The 27,370-nt window shown below is 35.1% G+C and overlaps 1 pseudogene; it reads right to left on the bottom strand.

The window, feature by feature from the left end:
* LOC141519077 (ELL-associated factor 1-like) overlaps nt 1-11,587 on the bottom strand; it is an 84,956-nt pseudogene extending 73,369 nt beyond the window's left edge.
* Nucleotides 11,588-27,370: the final 15,783 nt, after the last annotated feature.

Here is a 27,370-nt window from a genome sequence, read left to right as displayed (position 1 = left end):
TATGTATTTGATTCATTAATTCTTTATTTTTCTACTTTGAACATTCATCTTCTTAAGGATCTGGTTTTCCTTTGAAAATAATTTCATTATCTAAGCCCAATACTTTTTTATATTATCTTTCACACAGTTTTCATTATTGTGTGCTTTGTTCTTGGAACCCATTCATTTTTTCAAAATGTTATTTTTAAGATTACTTTTGGGTCTACTTTTCTTATGCTCCCCATATGGCTTAATATTATTCAGTATTATGTATTATAAAGGCTATATTTACTCATTTAAATTTTGAACATTTTTTAATATTTTTATGCACTAATACTTATCTTGAGAGACAGTGCACACATGGAATAGTAAATCAACCTCAATTTAAGAAAGAAAATATTTTGAGTCCTGTCTCTGACATATATGTTATGTGATTCTGTCCAAGTCATTTAACTCCTTATTGCTCCAGATCAGCTGTAAACAAATCACAGTCAAAAAAGACAAATTGAGTCCATTGCCTTCTTTTGTATAAGGTTTATAAGATGAGTTTTTTTGTATTTTTGAATAGAATAAAATTTTATTTAATAATGTAAAAAATAATTTTGCTCAGGACTAACTAGCAAAAAGAAGATGCTTAGCTGGATTTACCTCATAGGTCATAGTTTTCTATCATCTTTCTAGACATCTTGCTATGAATATAAATTAGAGAAAAGTTGTTCATTAAACTGGTGAGTTTGCTTAACCTGGGAGTTTCTTTTTCAATGAGATCAGAGTTTTAAGCGCTATCCTTATTTCTTCATTAGTATGTTTAAAGGTGTCATACTGTGCTAAAAAAAAGTATTCAATGTTCCTCTTCAAAAGACATCATGAAACTTTTAGCTTTAAATTGACCAACAATGCATTCTCTTCATCCCCCCCTTTATGTTATATTTCAGTTGGATATTTCCACTTCCAAGGGAGGAATATTAAAATCTCTATTTTGTTATCTTCTATGTCTTTAGGCTGTTTGCTCTAGCCCTCTATTTTGATTCTGTGTATGTATTTATTTGTAGATATTTTTCTTGCCTGCAACTCATTAAGAAGCTTGTTTTCTTTTCCTTTCCAGTCTCTTTTGTTTTATTGAATTGCTTGATGTATCTATGTTTAAAATCATATTTAGTTTTAGATTTGCCTCCATTTGTTGATTTTTTATTATACCTTCCTTCTTCAAGACTGTCATTTACAATTGCATTTAATTTTGTCTAACATTTCTTGATTAAAACATATTTTAAATGAACCATTTTACTGACCCTTACTCTAGTTTTAATTTTTATTTAAATCATTGTTTAATTTCTCTTTGCTAACTTGGTTAATTCTTTTTATCACCTCTTTTGTCACTTCTCCCTCTCAATTAAGTGATCAGTTAAAATGTTCTTCTCATTTCCTTCACAATTTCTTATTGAACTTTTTAAAAGTTTTTTTTTTCTTACACTGTTCTTCTTGCTGATTCTCTTCCTTTCCTGAATATTTGTTTGTTTATCTTCTTATGTGATATGTTGGTTAGAATTCTGGACCTGAAGTCAGGAATATCTGAGGTCAAATCTTGCCTCAGAAAGTGCCTGTGTGAACCTGAGCAAATTTTTAAACTTCTGTTTGTCAGGAGCATTTAGGTGGCACAGTGGATGGAGCACAGGCTCTGGAGTCAGGAAGACCTGAGTTCATATCCAGCCTCAGACACATAATAATTGCCTAGCTGTGAGACTTTGGGCAAGTCACTTAACCCCATTGCCTTAAATAAAAAACTTTTTTTAAAAAATTGAAAAAAAAATTCTGAGTCTTAGTTTCCTCATTTGTAAAGTGAGCTTAATAAAACACCAAACTTTCAGGGCAATAATGAGAAACAGATAAGAAACTATCTGTAAAAGACTTTGTAGAACATAAAGTACTCTATAAACACTAGCTATTATTGTTGCCATTATCGTTACTATTATTGCTCTTCTTTTTTTTTAGTTTTTTTTTTGCAAGGCAAATGGGGTTAAGTAGCTTTCCCAAGGCCATACAGCTGGGTAATTATTAAGTGTCTGAGACCGAATTTGAACCCAGGTACTCCTGACTCCAGGGCCTGTGCTTTATCCACTGCAGCACCTAGCTGACCCTATTATTGCTATTCTTAATCCTTCTCTTTTAGAAATCTAATTTCTCTTTTTTCTTTATAAGGTTAAAGAAGGGGGGGAAGCATTCATTAAGCACCTACTAAATGTCAGGCCCTGATCTAAGTGCTTTATACAAAGGTTTTTATTTGATTCACAAAACTAGTCTGGGAGGCAGGTGTTATTATTATAATACCCATTTTACAGATGTAGGAATTGAGGCACACAGACATTAAATTGGTTACCCACTCCTCTATTTTAATACTGCCACCACTCTGGTATATGTTCTCATCACCTGACATCTGTACTATCATTTTTCATTTAGTCTCCCTGCCTAAACTCTCTCCCTACTCAAGTCCATCCTCCCCTCAGTTCTCAAATTGATGTTCTTAAAGTGAAAGTCTGATTATATCATTTCCTTAATAAACTATAGTAGCTCCCTATTCTAAAATCAAATGTAGAATTCTGCTCTGCTTTTCATAACTTAACCCTTTTCTATCTTTCCAGTCTTATAGTACTTTAGTCCTCTTAATATTGTCTGTAATCCAGTGACACTTGGTTCCTTACTGTTTTTTGCAGAACACATTTTATTTCCAAAAACTGTGGATTTGTGCTTAGAATTCAATCCCTCTTCACTTTTGCCTCTTGAAATCACTGGATTCTTGATATCACAGTGGATCCCACCACTGTGAGAAGCCTTTTCTGGTTGTTGTCAATACTAATGTTTTACCTCTGGGATTATCTCCAATTTACCAAGATATAAATATACTATAAATATAATAATAGATAGATTTACTATATTTATCTATACCATATCTATATCTAACTATATTCATCATTTAACTAGGTATCTATTAGTATTTCTATATCTCTCATTTAAATTGTTTAAATATTATTTATAGTATCAGAATATGAAGTCCTTGAAGGCAAGATTTTTTCTTCTTTAGTATCCTCAATTTTATTTTTTTAATATTTTCCAATTTATAAGATAAATAGAAAAATAGAGAGAGCTATATTAAAAATTGTGTGCCTCTTATGATGTTAAAACTTCTATACTTCTCAGCTAGAATATATCATTCCATGCAATTTCTATCTTATTTTCTCTCTGGATATTGCCTTATCATTCTACTCTCCTTAAGATTTGCTCTTACAAATACCAGTTCTTGATGGAAAGCAATGCTCATAATGGGAAGCAATGCTGTAGAGAATCAATTCTTTTTTATAGAAGCTACCCTATTTCCAAAATAAAGGGGTCCACCCCTCCCATTACCATGATTGGTCTCCATTTTAAAGGCCATGCCAGTTCATCTATGGTTCTATGTCTTCCTCTCTTCACCCTTCTCTGGTGAGCAACTGATGTTGGAAACTCATAAACCACTCTCCTTGGGTAGGATGCAGCATGTAGAAGCCCTACAATCTCATTATAGGAAGTTCCCAATATGCGAACATTTCCAAGACAAAAGCAATCACGACATTCTCTCTTCTCCTTTGAAAGCACTACACCTTCTACCTCTTAGGGATAATATTCCTTCAGTTTCTAGATCTTTAGTTGTAGACCCTTTTTCAACACCAATTTCATCCCATTATCCTACATCCTCTTTTCCTTTGCTCTTTTTCTTTTCTAAAGTGCTCCTAAGAATCACCTAACTTACCCTGTTCACTTATGGATTTGTAAAGATTCCCTTTTTTTCTCCTCTTCAACCTCTCTCTATCTATTTATTCGGCTTTCTGCTTTGCTTTGCTTTTCCACTACAAGCATTGATTCACCTGTACAGAGTGTGGGGTTTAAGCTTAGGACACTAGTTCAGGTTTCCCATTTTTTGTTTCTGCTGATTCAAGTTTTTAAATGTTTCATCCCTTGAATAATCGTTCACCCTGATAATTTGCTCTTTTGAACTCCATTGATCAATTTCTTTTTCCTTAAAAAAGGATAACTTCCCAAGGGCAAGAAATGAATGCATGCTTTTGTTCTTTTCCCAGTGACCACTTTTTGTTGTTAAATGTGTTTGCAAATCAATCTTTTTCCTCTGAATTTTTCTTCCCCTTATTGTAGAAGGGCCTTTGTTTTTTTTTTCTTTTTTTTCTTCATTATTAGTTCTTCTTTCTGGATACTGTTATTTTTAGTTATGGGTTATCTGTAAAAGGTATGTTGAGGTGAGGGGGTAATGGGTAGCTGAATGAAAACTCTAAGTATTAAACTTCTCAGGTGTTAATATCTGGGTTGCTTTTTGTTTTTTTTTTCCCTAGCCTGAAGGTTGTTTCTTCTTATCCTATGGAACCAACCTTAATTATTCTCTATCTGGGGATAGTTCCTTTATTTTGTGGTTGAGGGGCTGAAGAGACTTGCAGAAAGTTAATAAACTGTCATTTTTGGTCACATGTTAGCCCTCCTGTGTTGTATTAATTAATTTTTATTCTATGTTTCTCATTTTCCTCTTCTAATTTCTTGCCCCCTGGGCTCCCCACTCCTCCACAGCTGCCCCCTTTCCTTATCCTGATTGACAGACCTTAAGTCTTTTAGTAGTTGAATTCTACTAACTGCTATGGGGTTGTCCATATTTGGCTCTGTTTAATTGCAACAGAATGAATTTTTCAGAACTGATGGGGGGGGACTCTAGAAATAAAAAAGGGAAGCAGAAAAGCAAAGATTGGAGCAAAGAAAACTACTAGACTCATTACTTACCATAGGAGAGGGTAAACGTCTACATAACAGTATCCACAAGAATCATGGAACCCTTTATGAATCATGGGTGTGAGCAAATTGAGATGAGGCAGGAGTATTGGGAGTGTAGGAACAAGGGCCTAATGAATTATTGTTATTGTTCAGTCTTGTCTGACTATGATCCCATTTGGGGTTTTCTTGGCAAAGATACTGGAGTAATATGGCACTTCCTTTTCCAATTCATTTTAGAGAAGAAGAAACTGAGGCAAACAGTGTTAGTTGACTTGCCCTGGGTCACATAGCTGGTTAAGTGTCGAAGGTGAAATTTGAATTCAGATATTTTTGACTCAAAGAACAGTGAGTGCTTTTACACTTCACCACCTTGCTATGCTGGGAATAAGCCTTGTAATTTCTTCCAAGGTAAAGTCTAGGTGTATAAAGAACTAACCTTAGAGCCAGAGGCCCATGTTTTGAAGACACAGTTGTGTTATATCTTGACTGTGTGACCACAGGCAAGTCATTAACCTCTATATCAGGCAACTTTCTCTAAGACTAAATTGAAGAAAAGATTACCTACCTGCATTGCTAGGGGAACTAGAAGCTCCTTATAATCATGAAATTGTGGGGCTAATGTAAACTTATTTTGTCTATTGTCTTTCACTTATCCTCCATCATTTTGCTATTGTTGGAATTACTAATTTCTAACAATTTTTTAATTCAGTGTACTGGGAAGTGGATTATCCTTAGGAATATAAAAATAATCTAAGAAACAAAAGATTTAAGATCTTGAACTGGCCAAGGATAACAATGGAACCTCTTTAAGGTTTGTAAACCTCATTTGAACCTCACAACAATTCTGTGTACTAATATTTTCATTTTATAAATGAGGAAACTGAGGCACAGAAAGATTAAGTGATTTACAAAGGGTCATACAATTAATCATTTTAAGAGGAAGGAGTCAAATTCAGGTTTTCTAGACTCTAATTCTTATACTCCATTTACTGTACTACTTACTTAACATTTTTCTAGGATTAAACTAGACATTTTATCTGTCAATTTCATCTTTTCCAAGTGCTACCTCTGGGAACGTGCTTTCAGCTATTACTAACATTAGTCTTCCGAAAATTCTTTTTAGGAGTCAATCATAAGGTGAATTCAAGAAGATGGGATTAAAAATGATAGCTAAAACTTATAAAATAACTTTTGAGCCATATAGAACTCTTTACAGATATTTAGTTTAATTTTATTACAACCCTAGAAAGTAGGTCCTTTTATTATTCCTAATTTATAGATGAAGAAGATAAACTAAGCTCTCTGAGGAGCTTTTGACTTGGCCAGCATCACAGTTACTAAGTATCTGAGTATGGACTAACTGGTTCCAAGTCCAAATCCAGAGACAACGATATATGGATTTTTCATCAGTATTATTGAAGATGGCATCTTCTCCCTTCTGATGAGATCTCTAACATTATCAGCTAATCAGTTGATATCCTTAGTTTTCACCAAAGGAAGGATTATCAAGGAGAGAATTTACAAAAACCATCCTCCTAAAATGGAGGAATGTTCTCATCTGTACACAATACATGATTCCTTTTAAAGAGTAGAGACAAAGCATGACAAGTAGTAAAATATCAATGCAAGGAATACATAGGACTGAAACCTATCTCATAATAACTGGATCTGGGGAGGGGGTTTTGTTTGTTTGATTGTTGGGGTGTAATATCACTACTGAAAAAGCTCAACTCAGCTGAGTTGGATGCTTTCAGGATGCCTTTTCTTGGCTAATGGCTCAATCCACTGCTGGGCTGTCAGGGATGTTACTCCTCAGTTTGGGGTCCTTAACTAAACCATTAATAGCCTCTATTGTCTCTGATACCAATTCAGATTCCTTAAGAGATCTATGATAACTGTATTGACATTTGAAAGCTCAAAATTCCATAATCTGATCCGTTCCATCTCCAGACTGCTAATGCCATAGAAGAGACAAGGTAAGAGATAGGCAAAGACCAATTCTTGTCATTTGAAAAATCACTGATTGGTTCAAACCTTCTATATGAATCCTCATTCAAGGTCTTTGACAATGAGAAAGTTTTGTGTTGTTTTTTTTTTGTCAACACAATTCCCACCTCTCCGTTATCTATAGCTATAAACAGATTTACCAAATCTCCTGAAGCTATATTGGAATCAAGCTGTTACATAAACTGAGAATGCTCCAAAATCTGGGTACTTACTAACCACTCTTATCATTCCCTCCATGCAACCAGTTGAAAGTAGATATATTTATTTCAGACACCTATTGCTCATTTTTATTGCAAGATTCTCTCCTATTATGACTTTAAAAAAGTTTTGCCTCTTTTTATTTTAAATACAGAATTACTCTTCAAAAAGCAATAAAAATACATAATTCCCTCCCCACCACTGGATGGGACCAAGGTCAAGCTTTAAAGATGAAGAGATATAATAATAATGATAATGATAATATTAATAATAATAATAATTAACAATAATAAATATTTGTATATTTCTTTAGGATTCACAGATATTCTATATTCATAATCTCTGAAGAGATTCTTAAAGCTCACCTATACCAATGCCTCTATTTTATGAGTGAGAAAACTACCAAGAAGTTAAGTGACTTGTTAAAGGTCTTATGGATCATTAATAGCTCAGGTGGTATGTGAATGATGATCAGGTCATCTGATTATAAATTTACCATCCTTTCATCAGTTTCTCCCTGAATAGGAAACTGTAGTAATCCTTTGACAATTAGCCACTCAGTCTCCAAGTGAAGATCTCCAGAGTGGAGGCCCTATTCCCTCCCAATGGTATCTACTTTCCTTTTGAACATAACTCATTGTTTATAATGTTATTCCTCACAAGAAGACACTAAGAATAAGCAATCTAATCCTCCTTCCACATGAGAGCCCATCTAGGATATGACTATAACTATTATGTTTGAAATCTTCTCTCCTTATGCCTTATTCCTTTGTCTGATCTTTGTTTGACATGACTATCCTAACCTCTCCCCTCTATGATAGTGGTTAAGAAAACTGAGAGCTGTGTAACCCAGAAGACAAAGTAATCATCTCAAGGGATCTATGGAAAGAGTCCCAGGGATATGGAAACAGACAAGTGTAGAAAATAAAATAGATTGCATTCATTATTTTGACAAGTGTTTAATGACTGACTACAGAAAAAAATGTATTGCACACTTTTAAGTCTTAATCTTCATTATTGACATTTTCTCCATTGTTTTAATAAGTCTAGACACTCAACAAACAGTAAACCTATCCCTGATTTTTTTATTATTTGCCACTTTCTAAATTATGAATATTCACATTGGAAATTGAGCCATTAACTTTCTTAATTGATCTCTTATCTCTAGCACAATCCCAAACTCCTCATGATAGCTAATTCAGTATTCTTTTCCAAAACAAATTCACCATCTCCTTCAACTACTACCATTCACAGAACCTCCCTGTTAATCTCCCATGGTTGTAGGCATTTAGAATAAATACAGATTTACTTAGATCTAACCTAATAATAATTCAAACATCTGTAGTAGCAGCTGTTGAGTCAAAATGTGTTCCCTATCCAGTGACCCCAGAGAATGCCCTTCCCACTTTCCTGAGATCTTGTGGTTTTACCATTTATGAACACTGATCAGTGAGAGAATTCTTGATGCCTTTGCATTTTCTAGTTTTTTTCTTTTTTTCTTTTCTTTTCGTTTTTTTATTTTTTTGTAGAACAAAATGAAGTGCATAAAAGGAGATGGCATGATAGGGCTGTGATGATTACTATGATTCATATTAACTTACCTTTTGCCTTAAACCCATCCGTCACTGAACCTCCTATCGCTATCAAGAAATCATGATCTCCCAGTCACACAAATTAGGAATCTTCCTTGATCCTTCATGCTCTCTCATCCCACATACTTAATTCTACTTTTATGACATTTCTCATAAATATCATTTTCTTTCTTCTTCCACATTCGTCACCCCAGGTTGGGTCCTAGTCATCTTTCGTCTGGACTATTATGACAGTTTTTGAATTGGTCTCCAAGTCTTTTCTCTTTCTAAATCATCCTTCACACAGATCTAAAATCTTTTTCCTAAAGCAGTCTGATAACATTTCAATAACCATGAAACTCCAGTGACACCCTATTAATTCTAGAGTCAAAAATTATTTCATTTGTGTCTCACCCTTTTAAAACTTGGACTTCTGTTTATTTTTAATGTATAATAATAGCTCATATGTATAAGTATATAATTTCTAAATAGATATACACATTTTAGGCACATATGCTTAGATTTTTTAATCGACAGCATGTGGTTAAAAACAAAAAACAAAAAAAAGCACTTTATTCTTCAGTTTATGTAGTATGCTTTTTCTAAAACGTGTCACCCAAGGTTAAACACTTGCTTCTTAAGCTTAGTGAATGTGCCCCTAGGCTTTGACAACTGAAAATCTCTGACTCACCTTTTTCTTACTTACCGGCTCTCAGCCAGTCATCACTACATCAACTGGGCCTTGTGACTCAGATGTTGTTGTTTTTTTCCTTTCTCCTTGCTTATTGCCTTAATATCTTTCTTAATGGACTCTTCCTCAGCCCATCTACTCAATAGCAATTCACCATGAACTATCAACCCAACTTCACTCAAAATCCCTCCATGTCCCCAGCAAAAGTGTTCCCCTTTCTTCAGTTTGTAGGAGATCTTCAAACATTGCCTCTTTTTGGTGCTTTGGAATACATACCTGAGGATCAAGTAAATGAGGCTATAGATAGAGCACTAACCCTGGAGTCAGGAGCACTCCAACTGAGGTCAAATCTGACTCCTGGCACCTATTAACTGTGTGACCCTGAGCAAGTCACTTAATCCCAATTGCCTCAAAAAAAAGAAAGAAAGAAATCCTGTCTGAATATTGCAAAAATATATACTTTAGTTTAGAAAATAACTCCTAGGATTTCCATATTTATATATAATAGCTAAACCCTAAAATCTAATAAATATCAATACAGCATGTTCCAAAGTTTTAGGAGGATTTTGAGCTTTAAAAAACTTAAAACTTGACTTAGTACATTTAGATTGGTGACTATATCTACCAGTTGCACTTAGAAGAGTCATGGATACAGTAGGCACTGAGTAAATGGCAATCAATCTCTATGCATTTAACAAATGATTATCTTGTGTTGGAAAATTGACTATGTATGCAAAGTAAAAGTACAAAAAATAAAAGTCTGATCTTACACCTTAGAGGAAAAATTTTTATGTCTATTTTTGCAATGATTTGATTTTTCTAAATCTCAGGAATGATATATTTTATACTTCTTAAAGTATATGGAGGCAGATAATAGTACAGGGGATTGGAATCAGAAAGACAATTCAGAACTCATCTTTTACATTTTCTTGCTCTCTAATAACCTCTCATCTAACTTTCTCATTATTTGCTTTTGTAACAACTCATATATGTTATCTTTCCTAATGTGCCACTCCCCACCTTCCTGGGATAGTCTGCCGGACTATTACAATAGGTGCTTTTGAGTCTGTCTGCCTCAAGTCTCTCCCCACACCAATCCGGCCCCCATTTAGCTGCCAAAATAATTTTCCTAAAGTACAGGTCTGGTCAGGAAATCTCTTTCCTCCTATTCAGTAAACTCCAGCGGATCCCTATCATTTCCAGCGTCAAATATAAAATATTGACTTTCAAAGCCTTTAAGCACATGCTGCCAAATCTCTTGCCTTTCCACTCTTCTCACACCCCACCAACCCTCTTTGCACTCTAATCAATGCACTGGCCTCCTTCCTGTTCCTAATATAAAGCACTCCGGCTCCCCTTTCACTGACTTTTCCCTGCTTGTGCTCCATGCTTCCCCTTCATTTCTGGTTTCTCTATTTTCAGGCTCCCTCCAAGTCTCAGCTAAACTCCTAACTTCTAGAGGTAGTCTTTCTTGATCTTTAATTATTGTACCTTCCCTACATTGATTATTTTGAACTTACCCTATCTATATTTTATTTTTATGTAGTTGTTAGCACATAGGCTCCTCTGTTAGTCCATTGAGAGCAGAAACTATCTTTAGCTCTCTTTATATCCTCAATGATAATACCTGGGAAATAGATACAATTTAATAAATACTTACCGACTACCTGAAACAAGATATAAAAAACAACTACAATCATTAATGTGTTATATAAATGCTAGTTACATAAGGCTACATATTATACACTAGCTTATTTGCTACTTATAATCCTATAAAGTAGGTTGTGTAAATATCTTGAAATTTTAGAGATAAGGAATAGAAGAAGCAGCCTAACATAATGGAAAGAACATGAGGAAAAGGGCAAGGGGGCAAAGGAATGGAATAAGTGTTCATAAATTACCTAATATGTTCCAAGCCCTAAAGTGATTTAAAAATATAATCTTATTGAATACTTACCCTACAGCCTGGAATCTAGTGTTGTTGGGTTTTTTTAGCTTTAGTTTTTAGTATTTTTTAGTTTCCAGTCTTTGTGTAAAATGTGTGCAAGTCCTGGAGAAGGAAATGGCAAATCACTCCAGTATCTTTGACAAGAAAACTCCAAATGGGGTCATGGACAGTCAGGCCAAACTAAAAATGACTGAACAACTGCAAAAGGTAGTAATATGAGTTGAACAGTTAAAACCAAAGAGAAACCAACCAACCTTGTCTGGTGACACTCAATGTGACAAGAAGCCTCTCTGGATTATATATTTCTCCACCAATAGACCCATAGTCTATCTCTGGACCTAAAGCTGAGACCCCAGAAATGTGACATTTTAGGTGCTTCACTGACCCCATCTTCGAGAAACCAGTATCATCTCCCTATAATTCTTGACAGGAATAAGAATCAACTTTGTAATGCACAACTGGAAAATAAAAGAGGATGACTGTAGGAGAGATAGGGAAAGTAGAGGAAGGGTGACAAAAAAGGAGAGGCACCAAGGTTGAGGTGATAGTGAGGTGAGGATGGTGGTAGAGGTTACTATCAATTAATCCTATGAGGGAGAGATCCTGTTATGTGTGTGTGTGTGTTGCAGGAGGGGGTGTAGGGCAGACAGAGAAATAATCCTGGATACATCAAAGTCATGGAGGCTTTGATGAGAGATTACTTAGGGAGCAATAGGAAGGACTGCTGCAAATTTTCAAACTGCATCATTATTTTAAGTAATTACTTTTAAATATTTGCCCTCTCTAAATTTCAATTAGGAGTAAAGATCTGGCCACTTTGTGCCAGTTATAGCTCTGATGTTGATTCTGTTGGTATACCATGATTTTTTTGCCTCTAGTGAGGGTTAATATCATATTAGGGATAAATACGTGGAGGAAGCATGTGATTTCTTTGGGCTTGATGAATGATACAAAGATTGGGGGTAGCAGAAGTATTTAATAAACATTTTACTAGAATCTGTGACAGTGAATAAGGTGATTATAAATATATGGAAACATATGCCCATTTTTATATACATATAAGTATATTTAATCTTTTTTATTTAAGGTAATGTGGTTAAGTCACTTGCCCAAGGTCACATAGCTAGGCAATTATTAAGTGTCTGAGGTCAGATTTGAACTCAGGTCCCCCTGACTCCAGGGTCAGTGCTCTATCCATTACACCACCTAGCTGCCCTACATATAGTTATAAACACATGCACCCACACATCAATACAGATTAAAAAATATACCCGCACATACACACATTTATGAGTATATTTTTATTTAATCATCTGCATACATATATGTATATGTATGTTTTGAAAATAAAACTTAAGCTCCAAGGTGAAACTCATTATAACCATGTTAAAAAGTTATAAACTGTCCAGACTTATCAGGAGAAAAAGGAAAACTAAAGCCAAAAAAAAAAAGCTTCAACCTAAGTTTCCTGAAAGTTTATGAACTTTGGCAAAACTTTTGTTGAACCTGACTGAGTTTCGGGTTTAGAGTGAAACCTGAGACCAAGTGAATTTCAAACGTCTTTATGGGAACTGTACCAACCACGCAGATGACACCCAATTAAAGGAACAAGGAGTTTTCTCTCTTACCTGCTAGGCAAGGTTTCTTCAGAAATCTTCATTTATGACAGCTCAATTTATATAACCCCGAACATCCTGAATTCTTTTCAAATCTGCTTAAAATTTATCATTGGGTCATCTCCTTCCTTTGGAAAATAATACCTTCTTATTTGATAAACATCCTTCCATGATAAGATAATTCTTTGACAACATCCAGACCCTTACTCTCAGAACTTTATGGGATACCACCATACTGACTGTGTCTTTTGGTCTCCTGCATCAAAACAGGAAGACTTGAGGGCTTTAGGGCCTCCCTCAAAGGGAAAAATCCTCTAAGATGAAACAACCAGAAAGGAGCTGTAAGTCTTCATCGTATCATTCTTTTCAGTTTGCTACACTAGAAAATTTGGGGGCAGTGAGTTGACACAGTGGATAGAGCACCAGGGCCTGGAGTCCGGAGTACCTGAGTTCAAATCCAGCCTCAGACACTTAGTAATTACCTAGCTGTGTGGCCTTGGGCAAGCCACTTAACCCTATTTGCCTTGAAAAAAAAAAAAACCTAAAGAAAAATCTGAAAAAAAGAAAAGAAAATTTGGAGGATTTCCCCTTGGGTAAGATGTGAGGCTACCTTTCCAATTGAACTGAGTGATTGTGCTCTCAGAGGGAGTTCCCATTCAAATGATATTTTATGGTACATATACTATGCATAACGTCTCTGGGTTTCTGTTTTGTTATTAATTTGAATATACCGGCTAATTTGCTATATGTGATCATTGTGAAAATGGAAACTGGTGGGAAGGAAGTCAAGTCTTGGATGTAAATCTTGGGATCTCCTTTTCCCATGACTAAGTAGTAATCTGGAATTTAGCTTGAACATTAAAATCATTTTCCAAGATTAATATTATTGATGGAACAGATGAATGTGATTCTATTTCAATATACCTGTTATCTGAGAATATTTTGCTCTGATCTCAATCATCTGCTTCTCCTCCTGATGGGGATTAACATCTCCTTTGGCTAAGGGGAAATGGGAGTGGGGAGTAGGGGAGAGACTTTAAAGATGGACCAGTTCCAGCTTTACTATGAGGTACACACATAATCTCCTACATTCCACTATCATGATAGTTAAGAAATGCCACCAAACTTCAATGTCTTCTCTGCCCAGCTGATCATAATGACAAATGCAAGTAGGGCCAACTTGGAACCACTGCCCTATCTATTTATTTTTGAGATTCTGGCAAACAGTTTCATCAAATTGCCTTGGATAGGAACCTAATCTGGAATGTGGAATCTAGAATCCAGATGACCAACATCATATCAGAGATCCTGACCAGCTCTCACAACACCTATATTGGTCTAATGGTACAAAGTCCCTTCTAAAGATTAACCTGGCTATTTTTCCATCTCCACAACTCCCAACACTGTTGTTGCTGTTATCTGAATTCAAATTCTAACTTAGCTACTTACTGGGTATGAGACTTTGAACAAGTAATATAAACTATCTACAGTTTTCTCATATAAGCAAAATGGGTCCAATAATAAGAAAAATCTCCCAGAGTTGTTGTGAGAATCAATATATACATACATATATATGCATATATATACAAAAATATCTGTATATATGGGTGTTGTGTATTATATGTGTATTTATACATATTTATGCATGTTATATACATATATGTTTATACATACATACATATTTATATATAAATTGTATATGTATATAATACATCCAAGTGTTTATGTAGATATATGTGTGTGTTGCTTTGTAAAAATTAAACACTAAATAACTGTCAGCCGTTATTGTTTGAGCATTGGAATTAGAAACTGTAAGAATTTCAAACTTTTCATCCAAATTATTCCATGCAACCCATACACATAGCATGTATTTGTAAGGTACTTTGTAAAGCTTGAAGTTCTATAGAAATGTGAACAACTATTATAGTATTGGATCAAAATTATAAAACCATTTCAAGACGCACATACAAAATTATACATTTCAACAATTTTGGTGGTCAAATAATGAATGCAAAAAAACCCAAACACAAGACAAGGTTGGAATTATCAAGGAATAACAAGTTCAAAAATTTCCATGGTGGAAGTATATAATGTAGAAAAATTTTAGAAGAAGGTACTATCTAGCTTATATAACACAGTAGAGAATTTGAACTCTCTACTGCCCAATTAAAAACAACAAAAGAGAAAAATAAGGAAAGGCACAAGCAAGCAAAATTATATCAGAAATTCTGGTTTTCTTCAATTAACAATGGAGAGCAACAGTCAAAAGGGCAAGTAAGATAATATTTGTAAAGGACTCTTCAAATCTTAAAACACTGATTCAATGTCATCTATTATTATCATAATCATCATCTTTAAAAAAAAGAAGGCTTTTCAAGGAGTAAAATCAACAAAAAGACAAAACAAAAATTCAAATATATCAAAAAATTTTACTACAGTGATTTACAAAATTAAAGATAAAAGATAAACTCAGAAGAAACATTGTGGGGAATTCCTGATCATCTCTTTTGGTCACAATAGCAGAAAAGAAAATTAGATTACAAAGGAAATTGTGAACTTGCACATCATTAATACTGATTGGTGGATTTCCTTTGTTCTTGAAGAGGACTAAAACGAATTACTGTTTTAGAAGCAAGTTGCAGTTTGTTCAGCTGTGGCTGATTAGAACAATATAAGCGCATTACACTCTACCACAAATCAGATGAAATAGGTCATGTAAATGTTTCAGATTCTCTAAATTTGCAAATCTTGCTTTTCTTTTAAGCCATTCCAGTTCTGCTTTGCTCATAGAACATAGCATCTTCTCTGATGAGGGCAGACAATGCTGGTTGGTCCTGTGCCAGTGTCTCCCATGTCAAAGGATCAATTCCAAAGTTCTTATGAGAGACCTTGAATGTGTGTAATTTTTTTTGAACATCATGTGAGGTCTTGACCTGTGGAATTCTCCATAAAATAGTCATTCTGGCAAGCATTTGACATATGAACCTTGTGGCTAGTTCAATGGAGTTACTCTCTCTATAGTAGAGTTTGAATGCTTGAGAGTTTAATTTGAGGAAAGAGTTCAGTGTCTGATATCTTCTCATGCCAGGAGATATTCCTAAAATAATTCAAATGGAAGCAATTTAGTTTCCTGGCATGGCACTGATAATTTGACCAAATTTTGCAAGTAAAAAACAAATAGGTCAGCTTCATTTTCATTGTAAATCCACTTCTCTATATATGTTCCTTCTTCATCTCCCAAAAACTGAGTTAGTTCTGTCAATGTGATTTTCAATCTCATCATCAATACCTACAACCCTGAAATGAGTGAGCTTTTCCACAGTATTAAAAACTTCTTCCTTTGCTGTAACTAATGGTTCCATGAATAGATGGTTACCTTAACTTTTGTCTTGCCACTGGACTCTAATGACTCTGAAAAAGAGATTGAGGCTGATGTTACAGTTCTACCTCATTTAAATCATTAATATAACTAAGAGCAACATGAAAGTTATCAAAGTAACCACAGCTCAATTTCTCTGGAAAATAAATACTGGGAGGAGAGAAGACCAGATAAGATCCATAATTATTGGTTCAAACACTTTACAGGGTGCTTGAACCTACAAATGTGTTCCTTTTTTCTCGAAAATGTTATATTGATCATAAAAATATTCAGAAATCAACTGGCTGAATATCTTAAGAGACTGTTTTGACTCATGAAATAAAAATTGAATGTTTAAAGAAACTTACTGATATGACTAGGAAAATGGATTTTGACATGGAAAATACAGTTTTAAAACTATAAACTGAACCAAAAAAGATTTGGAATTTATCCCAAAAAAAATCTCTATAGTATTAATGCAACAGAGTTTTCTATATCTTGGATGGAATGGAAAAAATTACACTTCTCCCATTCAAAAGGAGGTATAAGATTGATAGATATCCTTAGAATACATGGTGAACAGGTTAACACATACAAACTGACATTTCACTGAGAAAGAATCAAGGATGGAAACAAATATGCACAATTAGATTTGTTGAATGTAATTAAATTTAGTTTGCCTTTTTATTAGAACGTATGAAATATATAAGATCCAAGAGAGCAATCAAAAAGTCCTCCAAGAATAGTATGCACATAAATGTCATCAATACTATGTAAACTAGAAATCTCTGATCAAATGACTGAGTCATAAGGATATGTTTGTGGAAATGGAAGAGCTTATGATAGTGGCCCAGAATTATGTCATTGACACACAAAATCATAGAACTGTTATTCTTGAGGAACCCGTATTTAGTGATAGATGCATGAAAAACATAGTGGGAACTGTCCAACCCACCCTTTCAGGCTATTAAAAAAAAGATGCTAACAACTAAATGATTACTATGACATGATTTGGTGGATGAATTCATCCACTAGAAGCTCAATATCTTTTGTGGACAGAAAGATTGCAAAACCCTATCCTAGAAAGCTAGTCCTGAAAATAGTATGAAGAAATAAGCAATAATGTATTGGAACTGAAACATCATTACAGACTGAAATTGGCCACAATAACCTAGACATACAGATCAGGAGAGAAGTAAGGAATGGTGTTAATAGATGCAGTTATACCAAAGATACACAATCTCTGATTTAACAAGAAATGCAAATATTCTAAAAATATGAATTCCTAGTGGATGAAATCAGTCTCAGGGGAATAGAATGAGAAGTGTTATTTCTTTTTTCCTGTATGCCACTGGAGTTTTACTGGACATTCTTGTAGTGAGCCTGCAAAACATGATCTTGTACCTTGTCATTTTATTTAACTATCAAAAGAAGTCAATTTTATTCACCACTGTGGTAGTCCATAGAATATTAAATACAAAAGCAAAAGCATAATAGGAGTAAAGGGATTTTTCAAAGTACTATTTCTATTCAAATCTTATTGAAAAGGATGAGAATGAGATCATAGAAATAATAATTATAATAATGGATCGGATCACATGTCAATAAAATTTTAAGGCTTCTAAATGGCTTTTTATTAAAAACGTGATCATTAAGGGGTGCTAGAATTAATTGTAGAGATAAAAGGACCTGCCTAGGAACTATGTCTCTAGCATAAGAGAATTGAGGTCATGCCTTCTGACCCCAAGACTCACAATCTTCCTATAATACCATACTTATTCTTCCTCAAAACATATCACTATATCAAGCTTCTTGGATACCATTTGTTGGAAGAATCATGACCATTTACTTAACAAAGATAGAAAGTATTCTGGGTTCAGAATGAGGTGAGTGGAATTTGAGTCCTGCATCTATAGTTATATAACCTTATTTAAGATGCTTGAAAGAAATACCAATAGTGGTAACTTTATGACTACTCTCTGGTTACTAATATCAAACAAGGTATAAAAAGGAGAGACATTGGTTTGTCAAATGCCACCACTGTCATGGAGTATATATGCACAGATTCAAAATGCAACAGATGACAGGGTCCTCCACATGTTGCTGTTTCCAGATAATATTGTGCTGATTTCATCAATACCCCACAATGTCACAAAGTGGTAATATTAGGATTTCCTAATATTCTTTCTTGAAAATCTATTCCATTTTTGAAGAAAGATAAAAATCTTTAAAAGTGTCTTTCACCCTCTATAGAAATGGAAGAGAAAGCTCTGTGATATTGTATCTAATGTTAGGTTCAATGAACATGTTTAGTTTTGTCATTTTCCCCCTCTTTTCTTTTATAAAGTCTTTTTTTAAAAAAAATAAAGGAGAGCTCTACTGGCAGTGAGTGGGGTAAATGGGAGTATATTCAAAATTGAGAGATGTTAAAATGAAAAAATAACAGTAGGAAAAAGAAATCTTTTGTCATTGGAATATTAAGAGAATTATTTTTAATTTAGCAGGAAGAAAAAAGTATTTTACTGGCATGCCTATTTTTATTTGTTTTGAATAATTATGTGTTAAATAAATATTTGTTGAAATGAAAGAGAATATCAGAGTTCAAATTTTTGAAATGCCACTCCTTATACTCATAAAAATCATTGAAATGAAATTGAATTAATAAAAAACAACTGTCCTTAACACAGTCTATTCTGTATCAAGGCAAAATGTGTGGTTTTCACAAGAAGGACAAGCTACCTCTCCATTTCTCTAGAAAACTAAGGAACTTCACTGCAGATTTCAATGATGATCCCAACACAACGGTTTTTACAGCTTAGACACCCATGAAGGATCCTTTGTTCCAGAAAATCTGAAATTCTCTTTTAATGATTAGGTCAGGATGGGAAGAAGGAACTTAACTTTATAACTTCATCTCTAATTCAGGTTTTATTGATGTCAATCCTTTATTCGTGTGAGCAAATGATACTGAAGAACTCCAAAGAGAAAATGGCATCAAAAGTTTGATACTTGGAGAATTGCATCAACAAATTTATTTTTTTCAACATAAAATTTGGATCATAAAGGATAACTTTGTATGTCAGTCTGTTAAAGTGAAGGTCAAAAGAAATGATGTTTTGAAAAAGTATTTTCTAAATAAAAAGTGACATGTCTGTCATTAACTTCATTGATTATTCTTAGCTATTTTTCACAAGTGATTAAGAAGTTGAAAATATAGGAAAGTTGGTCTCTTGTTTATGAAATATTAAATTATAAAAGAAAGAAACAGTTGATATTGTTGTTGTAGTAGTTATCTTTGTCCTGCATCTTAGGATTCACAGAAGGTAGAGCACTTGATTCTGCAATCGGCTTCTCATTAACTAATTTGGCATCTAAACCAGAGAACAATCCTTGAAAGAGTTAAAAGACTCCAACCTGGGATCTCATTGCCTTGATTTGAGAGCTCCACATATAGTTGCTCTTAATATTTAGGCCATGCTATATTTTACACCTGAGTCATCTTCTGTTCAAATGTCTGCATATCTAACCTTTCCCCCTCTATTCCTTATCCAACTACTACATTTTCCAGTTTGCAATCAAATTGGTACCACTAATTCCACTTACAAAGGACATACCAATCTATTCAACTTTGGTTCCAGTGATCATCCCTGTATCTTTCCAAATGACATTGTATATATCTGGCCTTTATTCCTCCATAATTTTTGTCTTCCCCTATTAGAATGTGTTTTATGACAGGAACTATCTTCACTTTTTTTGTATGTTCAAGGCTTGACATAGTTCATAGCATGCAGTAAACACCATAAACGCTTTTTTCATTAATTCTTAATCTTCGTTGAGGATTCATAGTCATGGAAAAGTCAATTAAGAAAATAAGGATGGATCCTTTGAAAATAACATCTTATGGACAGTGTCAAGAAGTAGGTGTGAGAGCAGGAATTCCTAGAAATTCTTCCCCCAAAAGCTCCCAAAATCATAAATGATGACTTTAACCATATTTTAAAGGTACAGAACTCACAGAAAGATTGTCAGTCCAAGATACCTTGGTAGATGTGCAAGAAAGGTCTGGTCCACATGGACCAGGGGTAGGCAAATCTCAGAGCAGCCAGACCACAACCCCACCACACTAACAAACTAGCTCCATCATTCAAGGAACAGCCTAGGGGATGCCTGAGTCCCTGGCGGGGGGGGGGCAACTGGGTCCATGGCAGTGGGAGCAGTTTCCAGACCTCTTGGAGCTGGGAGTGCCAAGGATGGATTGGAGGTGCAGGGGGAGAACTCTGCTGTACCAGAGTGAGCTCTGAGCTGGTTTGAGCACTGACCTCAGGGTAGCCCCACCATGAGAAACTGCAGAGTCACCCGGCCACAGCTTCCAGAGAACTCAGTCCACAGATGATAAGAGGTTGGGGAGATAATGCAAAGGTCTCACTACTATCCCTGGGGCAGGAATTTTCTGCTTTGCCCCTACTCAGATCCAGAGCCCATCTGGGACCGCATACCACCATAGAGGAACAGGGATCCTCCTCACAGCCCCAAGAAAGAGGTGAACATATGTCCTCATACCAGAGCACAGGCAAGAGAGTAGTCAGAGTCTCTCATATGACCTTGAAGGAATTGGAGTTCTGTGGGGGTGCCCCTTTATCTTTCCCTTCCTTCTGTTAGTTCCCCTTTTTCTCCCCCTCCCTGTCTCTGTCCTCCCTCCCCTTCCCCCTTTTAATACTTGAAAGGAAAGCTGTTTCTTAAATTAACTCTGTGTGTGTGTGTGTGTGTGTGTGTGTGTGTAAATTAACTTTAAGCCAAGTCTGGTGATGGAAGATTCAGGTGTTTCTCATCTTCTCCCTTCTTCCCCTCTATTACAATATGTCTTTTGTAGCTCTTGATGTAATGAGATTTGCCCTATTCAATCTCCTCCATCCTCCTGTCTCCTTCCTGTCCCCCTTTTTAAGGAGGAAGTCTTTTTAAATCATTCTATCTGAGTTATAGAAAATCCTGGATACTCACCCACAATCTCAGAAGACAAAACCTGAGATATATGTCCTTCTCCTGGCTTTTCTTTCTGGGTTTTGTCAATCAGATTTCTGTTAAGAGGTTTGTTTCATATTATTTATGAGGGAAAATCAGGAGACTTTAGAACTGTGCCTGTCTTCTCTATGCCATCTTGGCCAGAAGTCCCTGTGGAGGTGTCCTAAAAACCCCCAAAAGCTTTGAAAGTGTGTGGTAAATCAGTCAGCAGGTGAGAAAATGTGCAAACAACAGAAAAAAGAAGAAACAGACCGTAGAAAATTAATTTGGTCATATGGAGGATCAAAATATACATTCATAAAATGATAAAGTCAAATCTTCTATATCCAAAGCCTCCAAGAGAAATAGGAAATGGACTCAGACTAGGGAAGAGCTCAAATAAGACTTTGAAAAGGAAGCAAGAGAGTTAGAGGAAAAATTGGGAAGAAAAATGATAACAATGTAGGTAAATCATGAAAACCAAGTTAGCAGTTGGTGAAAGAAATATGGAAGAAAATAATATGTTAAAAACCAGTGTAGGCCAAATGGAAAAAATGCAACCCAAAGGGCAAATGAGGAGAAGAATGTCTTAAAAAGCTGAATTGGTCAGTTGGAAAAAGAGATAAAAAAGATTTCTGAAGGAAATAACACCTTCAAATGTAGAATGGAACTAAAGGAAGCTGATGACTTTGCGAGATATCAAGAAACAATAAAACAAAACCAAATGAATGGAAAACTAGGAGAAAATGTGAACTATCTCATTGGAAAAACAACTGACCTGGAAAACAGATCCAAAGAGACAATCTAAAAATTATTGGGCTACCTGAAAGTCATGATCAGGAAAAGAACCTTGACTTCATTTTAAAAGAATTTCTATAGGAAAATTTCCCTGAAATCCTAGATGCAGAGGGTAAAATAGAAATTCACTGATCTCCTCCTGAAAGGGATCCAAAAAAAAACATAACCACCCAGGAATATTATAGCTAAATTCCAGAACTCCCAAGTCAAAGAGAAATATTACAAGCAGCTAGAAAGGAACAATTCAATATTATGGTGTTGTAGTCAGGATTACATAGGACTTAGCATTATCTACATTATGGGCTCATAGGACTTGGAATATAATATTGGAGGACAAAATATCTTGCATTATAACTGAGAATCAACTATCCAGCAAAGCTGAACATCCTCTTCCAGGGGAAATGATGGGCATTCAATGAAACAGGGGCATTTCAAACTTTCCTGTTGAAATGACCATAGCTGAACAGAAAGTTTGATCTCCTAGTACAGGAATCAGGTTGAAGCATAGAGAGGGTGGACAAGAAGGGTAAATTATGAGGAATTTAATGATGTTGAACTGCTGGTATTCCTTGGGAAGATGATACTGATAATATTCATGAACCTTCTCAATAATACAGCAGAAGCATATTTAGTCAAGGCATAGGAAAGAGCTGAATTTGAAGATATAACATGTTATGAATATGGAGTCAATGTGTGAAAAAGGAATGTACTGGGAGAAAGGGAAAGGAGAGGTAGAATGGCCTAAGATATTTCATATAAAAGAATCAAGAAAAGGCTTTTGCAATGGAGTGAAAGCCAGGAAGTGAGGAAGAATGAATGAGCCTTCATTCTCATCAGACGAGGCTCAGAGAGGACACTCAATAAGGTATAGAAATTTATTTTACCCTAGAGGAAAAATTAAAGGAAATTATAGGATAAGGGGGACAGGTAGAAGAAGGGTGAAGTGGGTGATAATAGTGGGAGAGGGTAGTCAGAAACAACACACTTCTGAGGAGGGATAGGGTCAAAGAAGAGATAGAATAGAATAAATGGGAGTGGAGAGGAACAGAATGGAGGGTAATACAGTTAACAATAGCGACAGTAAGAACAGATATTGAAGCAACTTCTGTGAAGTTATGATAAAGATTGAAACCCATCCTAGAGACAGAGTCTATGATATTTGAACACATATACTTTCTTTTCTCACTTAATTTCTCTCAAGTTTTCTCTGTCATTTGGAGGGGGAGTGGAAGGGTTTATGTTTCCTTCACAACAAGATTATTGTGATAATGTGAAAATGAATGAATCAACAAAAAAAAGAAAATAAAGATTACTTGAGCACTATGGAGGACACTGAGAGCTGTTGTACTTCAAGGAAACCACAATGTATTTGGAGAGGTATATTTACCAAGACCTATCTAATGTTGTTAGATATATGAAAAGTGTCATATAAAAGTATAGAAAGAGTAGGTGAGTAGGTCAGAAGATGAATGATGGAAGATTGCAGAAGGCAAGGAAGGCTTCCCAGAGGAAGACTAATTTCAGGTGGTCTTTGAAAGGTATGCAGAAATCAGATAAGCAAAGAGAAGCAAAGAGACCTTGGGGAAAAACAGTTTGAAGTATATTCTTGCTCCTTAGGCATAAAGGACAATGCTTTGGGCAATGAGTATCATAGAGATTTTAGAATTCAGATAATCATATAGAGAGTGTCTGAAGGGACATCAATGTTCATATAATCATCCCCATCACAACAGACTTGATGAACGATTGACCTGTTATAGGATATGAGTTCTAGGTTATAGGTTTTATAGATATGTAGATGTATGGGTATATAGATAAATATCTATGTATCTATATCAATCTATCTATATCTATATATATGTATATGTATATATATATACATATATACATACATATATATGTATGTATGTATATACACACACACACATATACTCCAGGATACTTTCTTGACCAAGTGTTGCCTGCCAGTTCTTGTGATGAACTTGGAGTAAGTCAATTGAATTAAATTAATGTTTAGTACATCCCAGGGACAATGCTAAGCAATGGAGAGACAAAGAAAAACACAATAAATGAGCTTAAATTCTGAATAGAGATGTTAAAAAATATACATTCAAGATACATGCAATGGTAGGTGATGAAAAAAAGCAAAGATATGACTAAGTCAAAATGACTAAGGTGGAATGGAGGAATATGGCAAAGCAATGAACAAGAAATGTTTGGGGACAGTAAAGAAAAATAATCTGGACCTAGAGAAGGCAGTGCTTAGGAGAATCAGAAGCAATGAGACTATAAATGGGAGCCAAATTACAGATAGCTTTGTGTACCTTTAATTCCATAGAATTCCTTAAGGATAAAGATCATAACTTATCTAAGCTCTCTCTCTTCTCTTCTATTATTATCACAAGGACCTGAATATAGTAAGTGCTCTCTTAATAAATATGTGCAGAATCAATTTGTTTGACTTTATCCTGTAGATAAAGCAATGATTTGGGAAATGGAGAAACATAGAATTAGGTGCTCTCAGTACTGGGTGTGATTTCAGACATCACTGAATTCCATCCATATCTGAACTAGAATCCTCTCTATAACATCCTTGATAAATGGTCATCCAACTTCTTCTTAAAAACCTTAAGTGGGGGCAGCTAGGTGGTGCAGTGGATAGAACACTGGCCCTGGAGTCAGGAGTCCCTGAGTTCAAATCCAGCCTCAGACACTTAATAATTACCTAGCTGTGTTGCCTTGGGCAAGCCACTTAACTCCATTGCCTTGCAAAAAAAAATACAACAACAACCTTAAGTGAGGAGAAATCCACTACCTCCCAAGGCAGCTCATCCTACTTTCGAATATTATTCATTTCCTTGTCTTGGATAAATTTCCCTCCATGATTCTACCGGTTGATCCTGGTTTTACACTATAGGATCAAAAGAAATATTTCATTCCCTATTTCATGAGACCAACATTAAAATACATGAAGACATCTATCATGTTCTCTTTCAGTTTTCTCTCCAGAATAAACATTTAGTTCCTCCCTTCAGCTGTGCAATTTATTCTCTTGGGTTTGATTCTTGGACTCACTAGGTAGTATCATATTCTCATTTATGGAAAGATATAATATTTGCAAAGCACTTTCCTCACAACTCTGTCATGTTAATAGTGCAAGTATGATTGACTCTATTTTACACATGAGCAAAATGAAGATGTGAAAATTTGTGATTTGCCCATTGTCAGATAGGTAGTAAATATCAAGACAAAGATATGAATCAATAGCCACTCTCCTTTTCACCTCAGCATGAGACTAGTGACAGTTTGACATCAATGGACCATTCTTAACTCTGATTATTTTTGATGGAATATTCCTTCTATCATTATTTCTTTTTTCAGAGTTAAAGTGAAGCCATGATGAATCAAGACCATCTGCAGTAGATTATCAAATATAACTAGTTTGAGTAAAAAAGCAACAGTACTAAGTGATATCTCATTAGAAATAGAAGTTAAATGAGACTGAGATAACAGCTGGACATCTACAGTACCACACTGGTATCTCTGAGAAATTTAAAACACCTGAGGAAAAAAATACTTCTAATATATTGGGTAGAGTCTTTTGTCAAATGAAGATAAGAGCCCACTAATTGCTTGGGAGGCAATGAAATGCCAAAAAAAAGAAAATAAAATTTCTGTTCTCAAAGATTTCAGTCTAATAAAAATCAAACAACTATGTTTGAACAAGATAGATATAGAAAGGGGAAGCTAGGTGGTGCAGTAGATAGAGCACCAGCCCTGAAGTCAGGAGGACCCAAGTTCCAATCTGGCCTCAGATGCTTAATAATAATCTAGCTGTGTGACCTTGGGTAAGTCACTGAACCTTATTGTCTTACAAAAAGAAAGAAAAAAAGAAAGAAGATAGATATAGACAGATAAATAGAGATAACTTCAAAGGAAGAGTGGATAGGACATTTTGAGAAGGCAGAACTAGAAGCTACTCACTCAGTGGATAATGGAAATAGCACTGCCACATTGCTAGGCAGCATCATTTACGGCCAGAGCTAAAGGAATATCTGATTATCTTTGAAACTCCTTTTAGAGGATTAATGAAAACATCTTTGACAAGTGCTTTCACTTTGCTCTGTCTTCCACCAGGCCAAGAATTTCAGCTCCTGCAGCACCATATGAATGCCACCTTGTCATCCCTCTTAATCATGACCAAAGTTTTGAAAACTAACAAACAGAATTCAGGTAATGAAGGCCTGGATTGGGGTCGTAGTTGGAAATGTTGAATGGGACATATGTGAGATATATTATGAAGGTAAAAACTACAAGACTTGACAACTGACTGGATATTAAAAGATGAGAGAGAGTAAAGAATTAAGGATAATGAATTGGTTGTAAGTCTGAGCAACTGAAAAGGGGATAATACCTTCAACAATAATGGGAAAATGAGAAGGGAATGATTGGGGACACTGATAATAAATTCAGTTTTCAACATGCTGAGTTAAAGATGTCCACGAGACATGTTTTATGAAGAATTTATGAGGAAACAAGAATCATTATTGTGAACAATGAGAAAGGGCAAAGGGGTTACTTCCCCATTAGAGAGAGTTCTGATTTTAACATTCTGATTCACTGATAGGACAACTTTTGAGAATTGACTCTAGAAGATTAACCACAGTCACTGCTCCCATTTTTCTGGAGTATGATGCTGTCTTGGGGCTACACTTTATTAGCCTCTGCAAAGACATGTTAACTTTTTTGATTTAGTTATTGCTTGAATAACTAAATGCATTTGTTCTTTGTTATTGGATGTCATAATCACTAATAGTAATAAAGTCTGATGACAAATTGGGTGTAGCTAGATTTCATCAAAATCCTACCTGATATAAAGGAAATCTCTCTAGAAATATGGCACAGAAAGTCCTAGAACAGTTCCCATCTAAAATCAATTTCCTGTCCTCTGTGTTTTGACTAACTGTGGTGCAAAACCACTAAAGTACTCTTTTATTTATTTTAATTAAAGTATCAAGCAATGATTTTCTCTCCCTTTGCACTTTCCCTCAGTGGGAAGAGAAGAAAATAAAACAAAGCAAAAAGCAAAACTTTTGTAACAAATAGACATAGTCAAGCAAGATAAATCTGCATCTTAACCATATCCAAAAGTGTACATCACTAGTCTACCACTTCTTTGTTAGGAGATGGGAAGGATCCTTTATCTCTGATCCTCTGGAGTTGTGGACAAAACAGCAACTACTTCCCCTTCACCAACAATATATCTTTACTGCTGTAGATGAAAAGTGTTTTTCCTGACAACTGCGGATGGAGTCTATTTCCCTCCTGAATCCTGAAAGTGAGCTGCATTTCTTTCAGTGTCTGTTTGATGAAGAAGTTAATATGGTGAAAGTTCATTGGACA

This window comes from Macrotis lagotis, chromosome 3 (assembly GCF_037893015.1).
Source record: "Macrotis lagotis isolate mMagLag1 chromosome 3, bilby.v1.9.chrom.fasta, whole genome shotgun sequence".
NCBI classification, from domain to species: domain Eukaryota; kingdom Metazoa; phylum Chordata; class Mammalia; order Peramelemorphia; family Peramelidae; genus Macrotis; species Macrotis lagotis.
This window is presented reverse-complemented; position numbering and strand designations above follow the sequence as displayed.